The following is a 21,036-nucleotide window of genomic DNA, read 5'->3' as shown; positions in this document are numbered from 1 at the left end:
CAAGTACTTCTGCAATTTCAATGCTCACCGCTTTGTATATGTATTATATTAACTTTAACAACTTTGTCAAATCTGCAATAAATGTCTTCAGAAACATCAAACAATAAGGAAGAGACAGCAACTCTATATGTGTACCAATAAAATTATAAGATAAAGGGCGTGGCCAACGCCCACTTTGGTGTAAAATTGCATGTCCAAGCTATTCTCGATTAAAACAATTATCGAAATCGTTCAGTTTCAAGCCATAACATACCAATTTTCATGTCTATGTTTGACTATATACCACAAATATCGGTCAATTTATATCAATCAATTAATATATATCTTAATACAATTAAATCGGTAATCTAATAATAATACGACAATGGCATTAAAGTTGATAGAATCTGTGCGGTACTTCCCTCAGCTTTCATAGATGTACCTAATATAGTGATTTTCGACCTTGTTATAACGTTATATTGAAAGTGATTGCAAAGTTGTCGAGTTTTAGTGATTTTTTTTTGCTTCAATGCTGTTCTGCCAAATCACAAATCAGCATGTTGAAAGGAAAATCAACTTATGATACATACATATACAGGTATATACATACATATGTATGTTTGCAAGCTCTAAACTCTGAAAAATTGATAAATATTTTGAAAATATGTATGTACTAACATATTTCGAAAAGCCCAAAATAGTCTATTCAAATAACAATTCAATCACACACAAACATATTTACAAAATACACATTTTATACGCTTTATATTAACTAGCTAATCCGCCTTTTGTTGCAAGCTCACAAAATTTGACAGAATTTTCAATTTACATATTCATTTCATTCAACATAAATACGATAATTTGTCATATGTCTATTGTTGATATTGGCTTGTGAATCTCGATTGTTATTTGTACAATGCTTGTATTTACATGCAAATACATACATACATATATATTCACACATATGTAGATATGGACGTACTCGTATTTATATGTCTTCCAATTAATTTTATTTGGTCTTTGTTGCTTGAGTTATTGTTAGCGACTTTTGTGTGATATGTGATGCATGAGTGTAGAAATATATACATATTTATATAAAAATGTATGTATGTTTGTATGTTTTCCAAGCTTCTCTTTGTATTTGCTGCCCTCGAGCGTGCAATGAATTGAATGACTAGTGTTTCAGTCAACATAGTTTGATTTGTGTAGATGAATATGAAATATCGCAAATCTACAAAATCAATATCTTTACAAAAGACTTACCTCTCGCATAGAGAGACTAACGCATTAATTTAATAAAATGTGATTGATGAACTTGTAATTTGTGCGTTACTATTTTGATTAATACGTATTTGTAATTTTGCAACAAAAAAAACTGCTCAAAATGATTTGAATTGAATATGATTGTTGTTGTAGTAGTTGTTGCTTATCAATGAACCTCAAAAATGTATTATAAATTTTTAGAGTAATCGTCATGTTAAGGAAGAAGAAAAGGTAAAATTTTGTTATTGTAAAAATTGCTTCATTCAAGAATAGGTCCATATATTTGAGGTGTTTTCCACTCAGTAAGCTTTTTAAGCTTTTTTTAACTGTCTTGATTTTTTTTTTTAATGTTAGAATGTGTTTGATACTAAGTTTCTTATGTACGAATTTCTTAAATCTTAAATTTTGCTGTTCTTAGTTTTAATTAGAAAATCTTTAGTTCCTACTCCATATATTGAAAATCGAAAAATCGCTCCAGATAGCTTTTTCTGCCCTCAAGACAACATATATGAATATAAATTACAATGATTCAAAATTAATTTTTTAATGCAGTGGAACTTCTCTAACTCGATTCACAATAATCCACAAAAAAAACTTCGAGTTAGAGAGACTTCCGAGTTACAGAATGTAATTTGTTTGAATTTTGACTTCTATTGCCAATTCAATAGTTCGAATTATGGAGAACTTCGAGTTAGAGCAGTTCGAGTTATGGAAGTTCAACTGTATATTCTACTGATTTTTTCACAATAATTATGCCGACTAAGCAGTACAATTTTAATAAGACACCAACCTTCCATCAATGAAAACCGCACAATGATTCATAAATCGGTTTTTTTCAAGCTTTAACTGCGTCACTTGTGCTCATTAAATGCCACATCAATTGAGGCAGTCACAACAAGTAGCATATATACAAGCATACATATATTTGTATGTACCTGTTAGTACCTAAATTGTACATTTATGCATACATACATCTGTACAATATAATAATTCACAAGTTCAACATCAAAGTTGCCCATTGACATCTGCCGCCGGTCATCAGTAATCTTGTTAAAGTGTCGCATTTCGGACAATGCTCTGCCGTTTATGCGGCAAAGCTTTGTATGTATGCGTGTGTGTATGTGTGAGTTATGAATATGCGCTCAAGTCAATATTATTATTATGATGAGCATGCTGATTATTATGCTTTTGGCGCTTTCTGGCTGTCAAAAGTCATTAAATTATAGTTACACAAAGATATCAAGTTGTTGTTGTTGTTGTGTGTAGGTATTAAATGTATATTTTTTGTGATCTTCTTCTTAATCTACTATATTTCTTTTCATGTTCGTTATATTGCACTTTATTGCTTATGACCCAAGTAAACTTATATCATCGCCAAGTCAGCCAAGGCAACTCATCTCTCGAGCATATATGTATATGTATGTAAGTGTGTGTGTGTAGCATCATTATCGCGCTTAAATCTCAATGTAGTTACACAAATCACCTTTGATTTAAGTCCTAAAAAAATTACTGAAAAGTGTACGCGTGCTTTTGAAGCATGCAACACTGATGGCGTCTTATTTATATTTTTTTTATGAAGACATCTTCTTGTACACACATAAATATATATGAATATATGTATATGTATATATATGTAAGTGTGCCTGTGCTCGTCGTACGCCCATAAATCATATCAAATTTCATTGGATATACGCAAAAAAATATATAAAATAAAAATATTTCTTTTGTGCATATTTTACTTTAAGCTTTCATCTACTTGCAACATACATATATAACTACATATGTACCTATATACAATATTTACACAGTTATGCTTGCGTGAAATTCCACTGGTAATCTCTATTCTGCAACTCAAATGCTTTACTTGTTTTACGAAATAGCTGCAGGCGGGAGTTCTGTAGCTTCTGTTACGATTTTCCATTTTTTTCTTTTGCTTCTTGCTCTCTTATTTTTGCCTTTGGCTTAGGTTTCACTGATTCTTTCATCTATTCATTCAACTGTGTATGATTTTTTCGAATTTTTCTTTCGGCAACTTTTTGTTAATTTCTTCTTTTGTTGTTTTTGGTACGTGTTCCCTAGTGTTAATATCAATGACACCAGCACACCGTTGTCCACACTTGATACTCGCTCAACACTTGTTGCCCGCTCGGTGTGATTTCTCAAATTCAGATCATTAGTGTTGATGTCTGAATTTCATCGTTAGTTTTCGACTTGGTCCCTCCACGTTTAATGGAACTGATTGCGCAGAATCGATAGATTAAGTTATGATAACAGTGTGCAGTTGTGTGGAAGATGCGTAGAAATTTCTTTTTCTTAATAGAAACAGGTTTTCCACTTAGCCGCATGCTCATATATGAAGCGGAACGAGTAAATTATTGAGCTGTTCTGCGATTTGAAACGGTAAACTCTGTTTCTTTATTGTTGTGTGTATTAATTGTTGGTGGAGACAGCGATTTTTAGATTAGAATTGTTGATATATTAATTTGGCTTTGTATCTTTTGTAATATAAAACGGAGAAGGCTGTTTAGATAGTCTGTGTTGTTGGTATGTTGTTAATAGAAAAAGTGTTGTCTTCGAAAAAGTTCGTTAAAGTTATTCAAAATGAACAAAAATAAGGTGTCAAAAGAGTATTTGGTGATAATAATGTGGAATATCATTTTATCGTTTTTTTTTTTCAAAAATGAAAATATTCTCTTCATTTTTGAAAAAAAAAAACGATAAAATGCGCTTTCCTATTAGTTATCGATAAACAATAAAATTTTATTTCATGGTTTTAAATCATCGTTAATTAAAATTAGCTAGTGAGAACGGAGTCATTTTTACACCTTGTAATATCGATTATTACGTTTTTAATAGATATAAATCGATTTAAAAACTTATTAGTCGAATTAAAATATAGATTATCTCGGTTTTTATCGAAATAAATCGATTTAGAAACTGATTCGTCGAATTAAAATATCGGATTTTATCGAAATAAATCGATTTAAAAAAATATTAGTCGAGTTAAATATCGATTATCTCGGGTTTTTATCGAAATTAATTGATTTAAAATTGATTAGTCGAGTGAATATCGATTACTTCACATTTTCTCGAAATAAATCGATTTCAAAATTATTAGACGAGTTAAAAATTCGATGCATTCTCATTATAGATATATATTTGTTTTAAATCTGGTAAGACATGGGGCTAGTGTTTCAGTGGCTATTCGTTTTCCTGACAACTAAACAATTGACTTGAAAATATATCTGATTTATCGATGATCATATAAGTAAATTTTGAATTTTTTTGGGGCATACTGAAACCGATAATCTAACAATCCTAAAAGTCGTATCACCATAGACGATATGTTACATTACTTATCGATAAATTAGAGATGTAGATAATCAAGCAATGAAATTATTATTTTTCAGTTTAAATTTTGCGAAAATTATGCATTCAAATTATTTTATGGTAAAAAAGAATGATTCGAGTCTTGATGAAGTGTTCGATCCAAACCGAATATTGAAGATACATATGTAACAAGAACATTGAAATCATGCGATACATAGATATAAAATCGATAGATCGACACTGAAAACTAACAATTAAACGCAATATCTTGAATTCACAACAAGTTCTGTTGGCGTGGGAGAGTCCCATCCCAGATATACTACTAAGTCTGAATAAATGCTAAATTCTTAACGAGTAGCTCAATATGTTACAAATATCTATTTAAAAATTTGCATGCATTTCAAAATCGAATAAAATCTTATTATTTAATAAATTCGTTTTTAGCACATTAAACTACTAATATGAAACTTTTCATCCAACACAAAGCTTATAAAATTATAGAATTGCGCAACACATTTGATGGTCATATCAATACATTTTAAATATGCAACATATTAAATATGCCACAAATTCAAGTGAATATAAAATATTCGCAAATATAAATTTCGTCAAATCCCATGGCAAATTCAAGCACGTACAACAACACAACCATACATGTATTGTTAAGTATGTATGTATGTGTGAGTGTGTGAATGTGTTTGTGTGTAATATTAATAAAAAATAAATATGTAATACATTTTTCATTTATTACATGCAACGTTGCACTAAACTTACCGGTCTGAGCACACTGGCGAATCATTTGCGCATAATCCAATAAGAGTATAAAATCAACTTTGACAATAAGCCCGGAAAATCCAGTATAATAAATTTATGAGTGCCAGGTAAGAGGCATACAAACGTACAAACAAATGAACATATGAGCAATTCGAGTTAAATCCAGTATTGTACACGCGAATACACTAACGCCGTTATGGATACTTAGTTACGTACTAGACACACACAAGTGAGTATGTGCGAGTGAGTGTGTGTGTGGACACTGGCAGTCTAGGAGCGCACATCCGCAACGAATGGCGGCCGGGCGGCATGGCGAAGTGGCTGGATCGTCGTTTGTTTTGCTGTGGTTTGGAGGAAGGCAGTAAGGCTCATAGAATATGTATTATAATCCGTATATATATAACAGTTAATATATGTGCGTATCTGTGTGGCTTTATCCTCGAGAGCATGGCACTTGCCAGTTGGTGATTTCCGGTGCTGTCCACTGCTTCTATGTATTTTCATATGTGTTTGTGTGATTAAATAGAAAAAAAATGTCACACAGCATACGTGAAATTCAGGCGTTTTTATTGTGTATACAACAACAATAACAAAACAACAAACACATCGAAAATCGCAAGTCAACTTGTGACATTAGAGAACCGGCAACTAGATGGACTCGCATGACATCCGATTGTATGTGTGTGTGTGTGTGCAATAAAACAAACGCATGTGAATTCCGCTCTAAATGACAATAAATCAAGTGAGGTGGAAAGCCGTCAGCCATATAACTGTATATATATACATCAATTTAGATAGATATATGTATATACTCAAGCTTTTCAATTTTGTTGATTTGCTACGCTTTTCATTTTCTGCTTTTGCTGCCCGCACATTTGCTATATTTTCCAGTTATGCTGTGCAGCATGCCACCACCAACGCTTACAACAATAACAACAACAACAACAACAGCGTTGCAACTCCAACGAAGTCAATGCTCTGCTGTATTATTTTCTCGCATTTGCCATTTATAAATTGCTCGTCTCCATTTACTTTCTTTTCATTTTGCACATCCTTTGGCTGCATACATCATCATCCTTTGCAACGTCTCGTCCGTGCTTCCTCCTTTATTTACTTTTTGGTTTTTTGCTTTTCTGGCGATTTTCCTTTCAGCTTTTGAAAGCTTATTTGCACTGCGCGCGGCGTGTAGATACACAACTAGCTAATAGGTAACAGCAGCCGCAATAGACAACAGCAACAACAACAACCAACTGTAAATGCGAAACACCAAAACAGCGACAGCGCAAAATTGCAAGAACCACAAAAGCACGCGCACGCGTTCGGACGCCACCGAAACTTTATATCTGGACACCAGTGTTGTGGCGGCTGCGGTTGGGCGACCGCCTGGGTGGTGGCTCCGCCGACAAGGCCGCGCTGCTGTAGCGCTGTTGCTGTTGCTATGATGTTTACAAATATTTTTTGTTTTTATTATTTTCCGCGCTTTCTATGCCGCACACACAGCTGTTGCTGGCTGCAGAGTGTAGTTCGTTTTTCAAACTTTTTGCCTAGAAATTGTTTGGCGTACGCGGGAATTTGGAAAAAGTGCATTTAAACAAGTGAAAATTGGTTTCAGTCTGCTGTTGCTGTGGCAGCGGCGGAACCGGCAATGCGGAAGTTAACAAATTCGCACGTAATCACTTGACAATTGAGTTGTTGGCGCGCGCAGCAGATTTTTCATTTTTTTTTTTCAGCAAAACAAAACAAAACTTTGTTCGCAAATGTTGTTGAACTTTTTAAGCGCACAACAACAATAATATGTGGCATGCATATGTTTTTGAAATAAAATGTAGAAATTGCGATTTACCTCTGGTAGAATTCGAAAAATATTTCGCAAATTGTTGCAAATTAAATGCAAAGCACAGGCACGAGGCAACAAATATTTATAAAATTATTCGTATTTAATGTAATTTTCAATAATATTTAAAGCTACAAACTCATAAAATTTAAAACATTTTTTTTAAATATTTTTTTTTTGAATTTTTATTTACTTGCAACAAAATACTTGTTCGCTTCAAAACACACAAACAAACAAAACAATAATAATTCTGTGTCTTTACAACAACTAAGCATTACACACAAACAACATTGAACAGTAAGCATTCACTTGAACAAATTTCATGAAAACATTTCTTTTTCGCGTTAACATAAAGCAATTCCAACTCGCGCCACTTGCCTTTTGACGAAGACAAAACGTATTTTTACGCCACCGGCCAGCGATAAAACAAACAAACGATCGAGATATGTTGAACCAATAACGAACGTGCCAACGTACGAACGAACTGCCGAAACGGCTGGCTCACTTCAACTGAGACGCGCAGATTTTCGAACAAAACCAAACAGCAGAAAATCGAAAAAAGCCGGCAATGGCAACACAACACAAGCAACAGCAGCTAACAACCACATTGGCAATGGCCACAAGCACACGATGCACACAAGCGCGCCAAGCGGCGGCAGCAGCAGCAACACCAACACCAACAAAGCGAAGTACCAGCAAAAACAACTCGGCTGTAAAAGACCGGCTAACGGCTGTTAAGTGTCATTAACAGAACGCTGTTAGCCACTGTTAACAGAGAGTTCGCAGATTTCATGAGCAACTCACGCTGTTACTCAACTGCTTAACAGCGACACCGCGCTGTTAACTCACTTGCATTGCATACTGTTAGCTGCAGTTGTTGCTGCCAGCAGCGGCCTACCGCAATGTGGCTGCTATTTTGTTGTTTTGTTCCAGCGTTTGCGACATTCCGGCGCGTTGGCAATTTTCGAACATTGTCGTGGTGTTGGTGTTGGCGTTGCAGTTTTTTGTTGCTGTTGCACTTTCTGTTCGGTGTGGGGAATCCGTGCATTGGAACAGTGCAATTTGTTATTTATTTTGTTGTGTCTTTTTCGCAGGTTTTTCCTATTCTCCAGTGTTTATAAATGCGGAGCGCTTAAAAAATGATATGAAATGAGAATTGAAACTTGGTTTGGAAAATATAGTCGTAGGCAAAAACCGGCTTTTAGCTGCCATGTTTCGTTCCTCCACAACTTTAGCTGCATTAACTGTATACACTTAAAAGCTGTAGGGGTTAAGGCATTAACGAATGGATTTACTTCTCGAAAAAGAAAATGAAGAGAAAGACGTTGATTTTTGGACAATCGAACTGTTAAGTTAATAAATAAATGATAATAAATGCATAAAGCTTAATGAACGAAAGAAGAACAAATAAAATAAAATAAAATAAAATAAAATAAAATAAAATAAAATAAAATAAAATAAAATAAAATAAAATAAAATAAAATAAAATAAAATAAAATAAAATAAAATAAAATAAAATAAAATAAAATAAAATAAAATGAAATAAAATAAAATAAAATAAAATAAAATAAAATAAAATAAAATAAAATAAAATTAAAATAAAATAAAATAAAATTAAATTAAATTAAATTAAATTAAATTAAAATTAAATTAAATTAAATTAAACAAAATAAAATAAAATTAAACAAAATAAAATAAAATAAAATAAAATAAAATAAAATAAAATAAAATAAAATAAAATAAAATAAAATAAATAAATATATAAATAAAATCATGTGGAATATATTTTTTATTATTTCTTTGATAATTAGTCGCTTTATGTTTACATACACATATGAACGTATGTATGTTTAATACAATCATATGCTTATAAGCAACCCACACGCGCTATCAAGCTTCTTGTGTGTCGAACTTATGCACATCTCTCACACAGCAGTACATACATATGTTTTTTATAAAATTCGAATAAACTTACGAATGTATAAGAGCATATGTAGAAACACAAACACACACACATACGAACACATGTTTCTCCATCTGAGCATATTCCCCGTTTTGTTGCACATCTCTTTTGCATTATTCCCATTAAGTTCTTTTACGAGCACCGTTCCATTTCCTTGCGTTTTTTGTTTACAGCTCACTGTATACCCCCGACATTTTAAGGTCTTTGTACTTTTTGAGCACACTCGGCTGCTCAGTGTGATTTCCTGCGCATTTCACTCATACACTAACAGGCTTTTGAGCTCATGAGCTTATTTTCTCAAAGTATTCTCTTGGCTTTTATGTGTAGAAATGCTTATTGCCTGAAGGCCGTGAGTGTAGTGTTTCAATGCAGCGTTGTTTCCATGCTCATTTACTCCGTTTGAGTTTGAAATCCGAATTTATTTTTGTTGAGTGAGTTATTCCTCAACTTAGTCGGCGGCTAGTGAATAACATTGAGTTTCTCTTTATTGCCTAACATTAATAAAATTAGAACTCTTTATTTATATGAAGAGAATCAAACTGCCACTATACATAATTTGAATTGGGGGACATTCCTAAATCTATAAACATCATATTTAATCTAATTTTTAATTATCAATATTTAAGAATTTAAAAATTTCATTCGACCAAAAATAGGCTTAGACTTGCTTTCTCTAGATTCGTAATACATGAGATCGAATGAGATCAGGATAGGTTTGGTTAAGAGACTGATCTATCACGAGTCTTTCACAAATTTCTGATGTTGGATAATAATAGTGCCACTCAGTTGGTCGGGTTCGCCGAATATGACTACCAAGGTGGTTAGACCTCAGTTTGGAGATAGTTGGAGATTGGAGTAGTAATTGCCTGTATGAAGATTCCACATCCCTTTTCCCTAAGAAGTTTGGCAGCTTGCGTTTGACAAAATCTTTGGTCTCATCGCATTATTGGACAGTCCAGTTAGCACTCCTAGGATTGCGACAAGATGGACCTTGCTGAGCAATGTGAAGGATTTCTTAAGCACCGCTCCGGGCGAGAAAGATCTTACAACCGTTTAAGCGCTGGTTGTTGTCCAGCGTTTACCGAGCTTTCTCGCGGTATGTAAATATGTCCACGCATGTGGACCACGGACTACTAATTTGATGACACTTTGGCTTGGGTACCTTCTCTTGCTGGCTTAACGACTTTGCAGTTACCGGTGATTCCGCCGAGACCGTGTACACATGTAACATTATGCTAAAGGTTCATACACTCCTTGACAAGCCTTGAGAGTATTGTCATCGAACTCAAAGCCACTATTGTCGCTCTGCTGTTGGAGTAAAGAGGCTGCACTTCGGAGCAGTAGATCTACTGTTGATGTACCATAACAGTTTCGCAGATCCATCGGTATTCTTGTCTATCGTGATTACCACGTTTTATAAGTGCTAAATTGTAGATAGCTTTGAAAATATCGGTGCTGACCTTGGTGCACAATAATGCCTGACTTAAGTATCATATATGAACTTTTCTCGAAAAAGTTCGAAAAAGGTTTTAAAAAATCATATTTTAAAGAATCTTAAAAATTACAGTATCTAAAGTGATATCAAATCATTATCGAATTTGTCGCAGAACATATATTTTCTGCCGTAAAATTTTTTAATGCCGAGCGTTGCTTTCGATAGTCTTATTTTTTATTTTTCGAGTAAAAATTCTGCTATTTATCCTTGACACAAAAGCACTTGCAAAAGCAAAGGAATAACTTCTCTCTGCTATAACAATAACAACAGCAACAATAACAACTGACAAATTTTATCCAACTCCCATGCACGCAAGCATTCCTCAGAAGTCTAGCTGCCGGCCGTTGACAGAGTATCACAGAGACAAGTCAAACAAAAGCACGAGCAGAGGACAACGACAAAGATGACGACGATCTTCGAGGGTGTCACTAACTTTTGCATATGCACACATCGCGCTGCATGTGCTCTGGCTAATGGAGCAACAACTGTGGATGTGGAAAGTTGAAGCGCATAACTGCGCCGCTGCCGCCACCGACGCTAGAATATTGTCCAGCCGAACGCTATGGGCTAGAGAGCGGCGCAAGTTGGCTTGTTTTGGCTGCCGACACGTACATGGAAGCGACAGACGTACTACGTGAACGTGCTATTTTTAATTGTTTTTCGCCTGCGGCACACGAGCGCTGAGCGGTAGACAAATGACACAGAAGGTGGCAGAGAACAACGCAGACGCAGACAGACGACTGGCAGTGATGTACTGTCCATTGACATTGGTGGGTGTTGAGCGAAAGGAGAGGCGAAGCGAACACTCAGATTTGGTGTGCTGCTGTTGAGGGGCAGCGTAGATGAGTAGCTGCTGCAGACAGAAGTGTTGTGATGCTTATCTGTCTAGCTGGTCGTAGTAGAGGTGCGCATAGATTGGCCAACACACATACACATGTAGGTGTATGATTCCAGTACGCGATGGAATCGTGTCATTTTGATGACTTGCGCGTGCAACGAGTTTCACGCGTTTCAAACTAAGATAACAGATAGAAATGTGCTCATAAATAAACAAATGTTGTTGTACATGCATACATACATAGAGCAACAACATTTGCGCTACGCACATTCAAAAGCTGGCACAACACCTGAAGGTATTTTTTCGCGCAAATATTTATTCATACTTTGTTTGTGTTTTTTTTGTTTACTTTTTTTGCAGTTGTTGTACTTTGGGTGCTCGTTGAAAGCCAAATATGTACTCTTGAGGAGGATGCGCATGCGCACAGGATGAGTTATGCCTTTTTGCGGGCATGGGAATATTTATCATCAACACGACGAAGACGACGACGACGGCGCGCAGAAATTCAAATAAATATGAATAATTGCGGCAAGAGTAGAGTAAATGGGTGAAGAAAACATATTTGCAAAGCGACATGTGTACACACACACACACACACACACACACACATGATATGCCCTCCGTTCATCGTGCGCGCCATGCTGACTCGCTTTGCTTGCTTGCGTCGGCGCGCAGGCGCACCACTCACACACTGTATGTGTTTGCTTTTCAAGTGCGTCCGCGTCCGCTCGTCATTAGCATAAGTAAATCTTGCTGAAATCTTGAAATTTATTTGTCAACTTGACAATTTCATTGTGCGTTGCAGCTGTGTGTGTGTGTGTTTGTATCAACAAAGCGGTGTCTTAACATCGATTGTTTGGTCGGCAAACCGTTGGCGGCATATTTAGCGCTGAGCACAAAGCGTATGCTGTGGATGCCGGCTTAAATCAAAGGTGACTATTTGCCCGCTGCATGCAGCAATATTTGCGCGTGGCAAGTATATATAGAAGGGAGTTATTAAAAAGCCGTAAATTTAAGCACAAAACACACATACACAAATGCTAGACCGCTGACTGCCCTCACACTGCAAGTGTCATCTTCCGCATTGTTTGACTTCTCCACTACACACCTTTGCTTGCATACGCGGCTCCTCTGCCGCCAAATAACGTATTTACATACATTTGCTAACATTTTTTTTATTTTTACTGACTTTTTTCTACTTCTTTTTTTTGGGTTCTCCTTATAATTTTTGCCGAGTGCCTGGCATCTGTCGGCTAACGCTTGCCTTCGGTGCGTTGCACTGCATAATTTTATCGCTTATGCGTTGTCTATGGCCGCGAGCATATTGCAACCTAACGGTCTGTGCAACAATTCAATATTGCCGCATGCCACATGTGCTGCATCATCGTCGCCAACTTAGCCAAAGTTTGCAAGAGTTGCCTCGAGCAGGCAACGCGCAAGTCAGCCGCTAAGAATCGCTACAAATCATATATTTATATGTATCTATGTGGATGCCACATTGCTATTGATGTATGTTTGTACATGTGCATATGACACCAGCTCCAACGCACGCACTTGTCTAGATACCACACCCTCGACTTGGGTCAACGTCGCATGGCCGTAAGTATTACATACAATCGCTAAAGCTGTAGTAGAAATTTGCAGGTCCATAAAAAAGTGTTTGCGGCATGCAACGTGCGGCACTAGGGTATTGCGTCAACTTTACAAGTGTGTATTAGTATTGCAATAAATCCAGCTTCCTCCTAATACCACAGTTAGAAAGAACTACAAGACTTGTGTGAGGCCTCCGAATGGATCTATCTCGCAGATTAGATTCTTCGCCATAGAAGCACATATTGAGTGAACTTTCATGCCCGACGATTGGAATCTAAGTGTATTCTGCCCAATCCACAAAAAGGGAGACCCCACAGTCTGCACCAACTACCGTAGGATAAATCTCCTTAACGTGACATATAAGGTCCTATCGAGCGTACTGTGTGAAAGACCCACCATCAACTAACTGATTGGACCTTATTAGTGTGACCTTAGACCTGGAAAATCAACAACTGACCAGATATTCACCATGCGCCAAATCTTGGAGAAGATCCGTGAAAAGAGGATCGACACACACTATCTTTTTGTCGATTTTAAAGCTGCTTTCGACAGCACGAAAAAGAGCTGTCTCTATGCCGCGATGTCTGAATTTGGTATCCCTGAAAAACTACTACAGCTGTGTAAGTTGACGTTGAGTAACACCAAAAGCTCCATTAGGATCGGGAAGAATCTATCCGAGCCGTTCGATACCAAACGAGGTTTCAGAGAGGGTGACTCACTATCGTGTAACTTCTTTAAGCTGAGGCTCCCACGTCACTCTTGGGATAGCTTTGTAGAGAATTTTGAATACCCTGGTGTCGACACCGATAATAATATCAGCCTTGAAATCCAACGCAGAGTCACTCTTGCCAAAAGGTGCTACTTTGGACTGAGTAGCAATTAAAAAGTAAAGTTCTTTCTCGACGAACAAAAACCAAACTCTACAAGTCCCTCATCATTCCCGTCCTACTTTATGGTGCAGAAGTGTGGACGATGTCAACATCCGATGAGACGAGTCTTGGGGTTTTCGAGAGAAAGGATTTGCGCAAGATTTATGGTCCTCTGGACATTGGCAACAGCGAATACCGCAGACAATGGAACGCCATTGACATAGTTCAGCGACGAAAATGCTCCAGCTCGATGCATTACTCGCTGGTCGAAGCCGAGGAAGAGGAAAAAACATCCACTCCGTTGGAAGGACCAGGTGGAGAAGGACAAGGCTTCACTTGGCATTACCAATTGACATTACAAACCAAAAGAAGAAAGGAATGGCGCGCTGTTGTGGCGTCGGCTATAACCGCGTAAGCGGTGTCTCCACCAGTCAACGGTAAAGTTGGTTGCATTATCTTCTTCAAAAGCTCGCAGTAATCATCAGGCATTCTCCAATGAGTCCAGCGGTTACCTAAATATATATCGATATGTTTCTTCGGTATATACCTTTCTTGAGGGAAGTATAGACTTTTAACAATGAGCCGTTTTCTGGTATTAGTACTTTGAAGGACCTCTTCACTTTAGGGAACAGAAAGTAAACCACTATGTGTGTGATTGTGATTCTGATGAATCTGGTTGTAGAAGCTACTAATATCACAGTTCTCAATTTTATTACGCTATTAAATTACGCTCATAACATTAATTAAGTTAAACAAAAGCTTTATGTATGCATTAATTTTGATGGTAACTGAATGCAATGTAAATAGTCTCACCTTTATTAACAACCATAATTGTTTTCTAACAAAACAAACGCAGGTGTTGCAAGTCGACCCACATTACGAAGCGCTTATGCTCGTTACACTAACACCAAGTATTTATCATATGCATATACTCGAACTTACCAATACATATAAGTAATTGTTAGCTTATTTCATTTCAAGCTGAATTCTACCAACATTGAAACTGAATACCGACAGTTAGCATGATTTGACTTGGCATATTGTTTCCTTACGGTTGTTTTGACGAAATTTGTGTTAAGACAACAGCATTACGTTAATTTCTGTGCAAACACAGCACACTAGTATGTGCATATAAATATGTAAACAATGGAACATATGCTAGCATTTTAAAACAACACATTGGAACGCTTCATTATGCCACTCGACGCGCAGTGGCAGCGATTTGTTGCGATGTCGGAAAGTTGCTGAAGTTGGCACAAATCGACGGATGAGTGAGTGAGTCGAAGCGTAGATGAATGCATATATATGTACATACACTCGAGTAAAGCGCCACACTGTGTTGCACTCACACACACACACATACAGATGGCATTCAGTTTGTGTGGGAACAAATCTTTGAATGATTTACGAGCAACGAATATTTTTATTTGACTTGCTTATTTGTCTAATACTTGTATTTGTAGAAATTTTTGTTATGTTTTTTGTTGTTCTTATATTTTATTTACGAATTTTGTTAGCTTTTCGCTACGCTTGTTTGACTCAAGTTTTCTATTTGCACAAAAATTTGTGTTTATTATTTAAGGTTAAAACAATAACTGATTTCGTGAAAATTCGCGAAGCGTGCTCCAGCGTTGTTTACATGTTTACTAGCGCATATTTACATACAAACTATACATATGTATGCATGTATTTAAATGCTAATGCTTCGTTGATTTGCCTTGATTGATTTTGGCATGAAGGCCTCGTACTCTTCCTCAACGTATAGCGTTTTCTTAAATTCCATAATTTTATGAAAATTTAATGTTTTTGATTTTGCTCTGGACAAATCAGAAAAATGTTTGTGGATAAATTTCTTCAGTACCTAGTTTAGTGGGTTGAAATTCTTGAATTCATAGCATAAATATCCTTTAGATGACCTTTCAATTCAGGATATTTTGGTAACCTTCCTTTATTTATTGCTATGAAATTATCGTAGTCAGCACATCGATTACTCGTACTTAACCTCAACTTTCTTCTATCAGGAAATTATATTCAAAAGTTGTGGAAGGAACCCTAACTCCGATGTTCCATTACAGAAAATTCCAAAATTCCAAATTCCAAAAAATTTAAGAAATTTCCAACGAATTTGGCATCGAACTTTGTTTCCATCAAGATTCAGATGACGAAAGCAAATATTAAGTACGCGAACCCGAACCGTGGAAAACAAAGTTAAATTTCTACGGTACTTATTCTTCTTTTTTTGATTTAGAAGCCAGCGAGATACTTTATTATAGGCCACTGAAAATCTTTTCCCGACTATCGACGAAATGGAAAACAACTGAAATTAGTAAAAAGAACTGATATATTTCCTAATAACACTGCTAAGCATCGGATACTGTACATAACCTATAGTCTTTGGAACGGATTTTATAGCTCGGACAAAAAGCCTTCACAAGCTTAGTGTTTTTAGGGCGTAACAGAAAGTATTTGTAGGTGTATCCTTACTTTGAGTTGATGTTGTCGTAAGCAGCCGATAATTCCAAATGTCTAGAAAACTTAATATTGTCAGAAACTTCTCACCTAATTATAAAATAGTAATGTTGCCGATTTACACGGTAGAATTTAATGTTAAAGAGAAGAAAAATTCCACGAAGACGTCAATGTAAAGACCTTTTAAGATTCTTAGAGCTTATTATGAGCTAAGCGAAACAGAGACAGGAGAGAGATCAAATAGTCAGAGTCAGAGATATTGTTCGAGAACAAAAGCAAGAACAAAAAGAACGAAGAGATCTGTAGGCCTCTCGTAAAATATTAACTTATTTATCTCCATATAGGAAAATATAAGCGACCTTTGAGAATTTTATAGTGCAAGCACATCATTCAACAAGATTTACATAAAAAATAGAAGAGATGGGTGAGCTCCCAACCCAATAGATCTATAAAACCGAAGCTGGTTTTTTACTTCGCTGCAAATATTTGCAGTCATTATTTTATGTTACGATAACAACAACAGCAATAAACAGCACGTTTAAGTGAGAAGAATTATAACTCTCAATAGCAAATATCTGTGAATTACGAGTTATGTGCCACTTAACTATTTGCCTAAAGTATATGAACATCGTGACAATCACTTACATAAGTCTCACATTAGAGACCTCTATTTGTACTTCCTGTATCATTGCGTTGATAATTATTTCAAGTGAATTTATTAATTAAAGCAGCATTTGCTGACACACTCGCCAACATTTCTGTAATTTTATTAGCATTGTTTGGAAAAGTGCCACATATATGTGGCGCGCAATACGCCGCAGTGCCCCATAACTTTTCCGCTTTGTTTGGCTTGTCTGCGCACGCTTGGAGCCCGCTTAAGCACATTTCCACACTCTTAGATAGAGCGCTTCATACACACCAACGCACACTTGCCACACATTTTTCTGCATGCCGCGTGTGTGTGTGTGCGTTAACCCTTGGTTGGTGCAAATAAATAAGAAGTATGAAAACATCAACTGGCAGCCTGCAATTATTGTGAATTAAATTGTAATAAAATTTTATACTTTATCGCACGGCGCAGGCGCTGTGGCATCATGTGGCATGACGATGGCTGTGTTTGTTGTTGCTATTCGGTTATACTACATTTAGTTACATGGTTAGTATTACTGGTGCATAGAGGAGTTGTTGCACGAACTGTTGTGGCTACCAAGACGCAGCGGCAGCGCATCAGCTTCATTGGCGGTTGCGTCAGCGCTTCGCTACAAGTGGCTGCGTGCAATCGCTTTATTGCGCTTTTTGTTATTGTTGCCACTTTATGTTGTTGTTGTTGTTGTGGCCTGTAACAGATGAAGTTCGCCAATTGTGGCGATATAACGGGTGATTTTTTTGAGGTTAGGATTTTCATGCATTAGTATTTGACAGATCACGTGGGATTTCAGACATGGTGTCAAAGAGAAAGATGCTCAGTATGCTTTGACATTTCATCATGAATAGACTTACTAACGAGCAACGCTTGCAAATCATTGAATTTTATTACCAAAATCAGTGTTCGGTTCGAAATGTGTTTATCGACAAATTTTGTTCAGCGATGAGGCTCATTTCTGGTTGAATGGCTACGTAAATAAGCAAAATTGCCGCATTTGGGGTGAAGAGCAACCAGAAGCCGTTCAAGAACTGCCCATGCATCCCGAAAAATGCACTGTTTGGTGTGGTTTGTACGCTGGTGGAATCATTGGACCGTATTTTTTCAAAGATGCTGTTGGACGCAACGTTACGGTGAATGGCGATCGCTATCGTTCGATGCTAACAAACTTTTTGTTGCCAAAAATGGAAGAACTGAACTTGGTTGACATGTGGTTTCAACAAGATGGCGCTACATGCCACACAGCTCGCGATTCTATGGCCATTTTGAGGGAAAACTTCGGAGAACAATTCATCTCAAGAAATGGACCCGTAAGTTGGCCACCAAGATCATGCGATTTAACGCCTTTAGACTATTTTTTGTGGGGCTACGTCAAGTCTAAAGTCTACAGAAATAAGCCAGCAACTATTCCAGCTTTGGAAGACAACATTTCCGAAGAAATTCGGGCTATTCCGGCCGAAATGCTCGAAAAAGTTGCCCAAAATTGGACTTTCCGAATGGACCACCTAAGACGCAGCCGCGGTCAACATTTAAATGAAATTATCTTCAAAAAGTAAATGTCATGAACCAATCTAACGTTTCAAATAAAGAACCGATGAGATTTTGCAAATTTTATGCGTTTTTTTTTTAAAAAAAGTTATCAAGCTCTTAAAAAATCACCCTTTAATCGGCACGCACGCCACTACTAGCCAGCCGCATGCAACATGCCGACGCAGCACATTCTTGCGGCGTTCCAACGGAGCTCACCGACGTCTGTGGCACGACGCGCTCTGTGCTCCGTGCTCTGCTTTGGTATTAGTGTCGATTTATTGATTTTAATTGTAACGTGAGACGTTTTATAGACGAAATCCGGGCAAAGTCAAAGTGTTCGCGCTGGCGATGAGTGGCAGGAAGGCCAGGCCGCGCGCTGAGCTGTGTTAAGCCGCGTCGTTACGGCAGTGCCGATGGCTTATTTGTTTCTGTGGCAGGCAGGCGGACACAAGCACAAGTGCCACACAGCTCATTTGTTGGCAGTCGAGAACGCCTGCCAGCGCGGTGTTTTGTTGTAGATGCGCTTAACTGCCGTTTACGCTACTAAAAGCTATTTGCAATTGTTTTTGTTGTTATTGCGCGGCTGGTACGAGGCCGTCGTAGTTACACCCATGGGGGCATATCATGACATTTTATTGTGATGTCAGTTTGAGAGGTGCTTATTACGCATGCGCCGCACTACCGTTGCGCATTGTGCCGAAATCGACGCCACGCTATGTATTTGTTGTGATCTAGGCTAGGGTAGGCAGGCAGGCGGTCGTTGGTTGGCGGTTGGGTTGCCAATTGGCAGGTTGGCGGTTGGCAGTCGCTGATCATTACATTTTTCGTTTTGGCAGCTACTGGTTGCTGATTGCATTATTATTGCCATCGTTGTTGTTGCTTTTGTTTTTATTGTTGTTGTAATAATAGTTACAGTGTTTTGATTGCTGTCGCAATGGACCATAAAGCCTTGTTGTTCGTACTGTTACAATTTATTGCCAGGTTTTCTCACTTATTATTGTAGTTGTTGTTGTGTATTGCATTTATTGCATTCGCCTTACAAATGCATATCATTTTATGCGTTCGCGTTTGTTTTGCTAATTGTTGCATGTGTGGCAGCCGCATATCAAGTGCAATGCGCTGGCTGCGCTATGCGCTCGTCATTTATTAATTTCCATCGACATTTTGTGCCTTTGGCCCTATTTTGACAGTTGGCATTTTATGCTGTTGACTTTGTAGTATTTTTGCGCCATTTAATTTGTATGTTTGTCTAGAGGGGCGTTTAGGTGGGACGGCATGTTGTGCGAAGAGTTATCGAGGAAGTGTTGCGATGTGAGGCAGATTCTAATCGGGATAGAGATAGAATAATATGTATTAAAAATTATAAGGATGATGAGTGGAAGTAAGCTCTGGACACAAAGTTCTGGAGTGGATGTGAGACAGTCCAATCGCCTCTCCATATACGCGATGACTTGAGTAAAAATATATGTTACTTGATTAAACTTGGAATTTACGAGTGCCAGGGTCTGGAGATCCCACTATTGGATATCGGAGAAATCGAACCATTACCACGTCCACAAAATTTCATTAAACGAAAAGCGCTGTAAAGCGATACAAACTAAGAACCAAAACTTTAACTTTGTTATAGAGGATTCTAGTTTGAGATGATTTGAAATGAGAACCACACCAACCTCATAGGTTCTCAAACTTTCACTGGTTTAATGTACATACATATAACCTAAGCTTCTAATGCTATTTCCCTCAGACTTAGAGAAAAAAAATTGGTTTTGGAAATGTCATGATACAGTTTGTAAATGTATGGACCGAACAGCAACCACACTTCCAATAAGACAACATTTTGACCTAAACTGCAGATATGAGAATGAAACTTTGCACAAATTTTGATTTTTCAGTTCGGTCAATTCTCCCCTAAAATTGGTTGAAATCGAGTAATCTTGTTGTAGTCTCCAAATACACAAAATGAGGACCTCCGTTCTAAACGACCGATACTAATGTGACAAAGTATTCAAAACACATTAAATCGGTTCAGTATATCGTTTAGGAATCATTACTCATATCGAAGTTTGCTTGTTATAATACAGTTGAACTTCCATAAATCGAACTCTTGAATTGGCAATAGAAGTCAAATTTCATAAAAATTACCTTCCATGACTCGAAAGTCGCTCTAACTCGAAGTTTTTTTGTGGATTATGGTGATTTAAGGTCGGGAAGTTCAATTGTAATTTAGTTTCAATACTCAATTCTACAATCCAGTCAATATAGTAAAGCTTTAGATTTTTGTCAACGGCTTTAAGTCTTAAAGCTCCAAAACGTGTAATTTTTCCAACCCATATTCCCTAACTCCCGAAACACGAATTCAGTAGTAGTATCTGGCATGTTTCCATCAAATTAATGAAGTGGAAAACCATAAAGGCAAACACATAACATGCCAAGAACACACCCATATTTACGTCCTT

General features: G+C 37.0%; 1 protein-coding gene across 4 annotated transcripts in view; it reads right to left on the bottom strand.

The window, feature by feature from the left end:
* Positions 1-7,677, bottom strand: part of LOC105213673 (uncharacterized) — a 236,630-nt gene extending 228,953 nt beyond the window's left edge. For 3 of the 4 annotated variants that reach the window (XM_054230205.1, XM_054230203.1, XM_054230207.1), the window contains exon 1: positions 7,190-7,677. The gene's annotated coding sequence lies outside the window, so the exon portion shown is untranslated. The remainder of the gene's footprint in view (positions 1-7,189) is intronic. The other variant, XM_029041687.2, reaches the window with a different exon arrangement.
* Positions 7,678-21,036: the final 13,359 nt, after the last annotated feature.

Source organism: Zeugodacus cucurbitae, chromosome 4 (assembly GCF_028554725.1).
Source record: "Zeugodacus cucurbitae isolate PBARC_wt_2022May chromosome 4, idZeuCucr1.2, whole genome shotgun sequence".
Taxonomy (NCBI): Eukaryota; Metazoa; Arthropoda; class Insecta; order Diptera; family Tephritidae; genus Zeugodacus; species Zeugodacus cucurbitae.
This window is presented reverse-complemented; position numbering and strand designations above follow the sequence as displayed.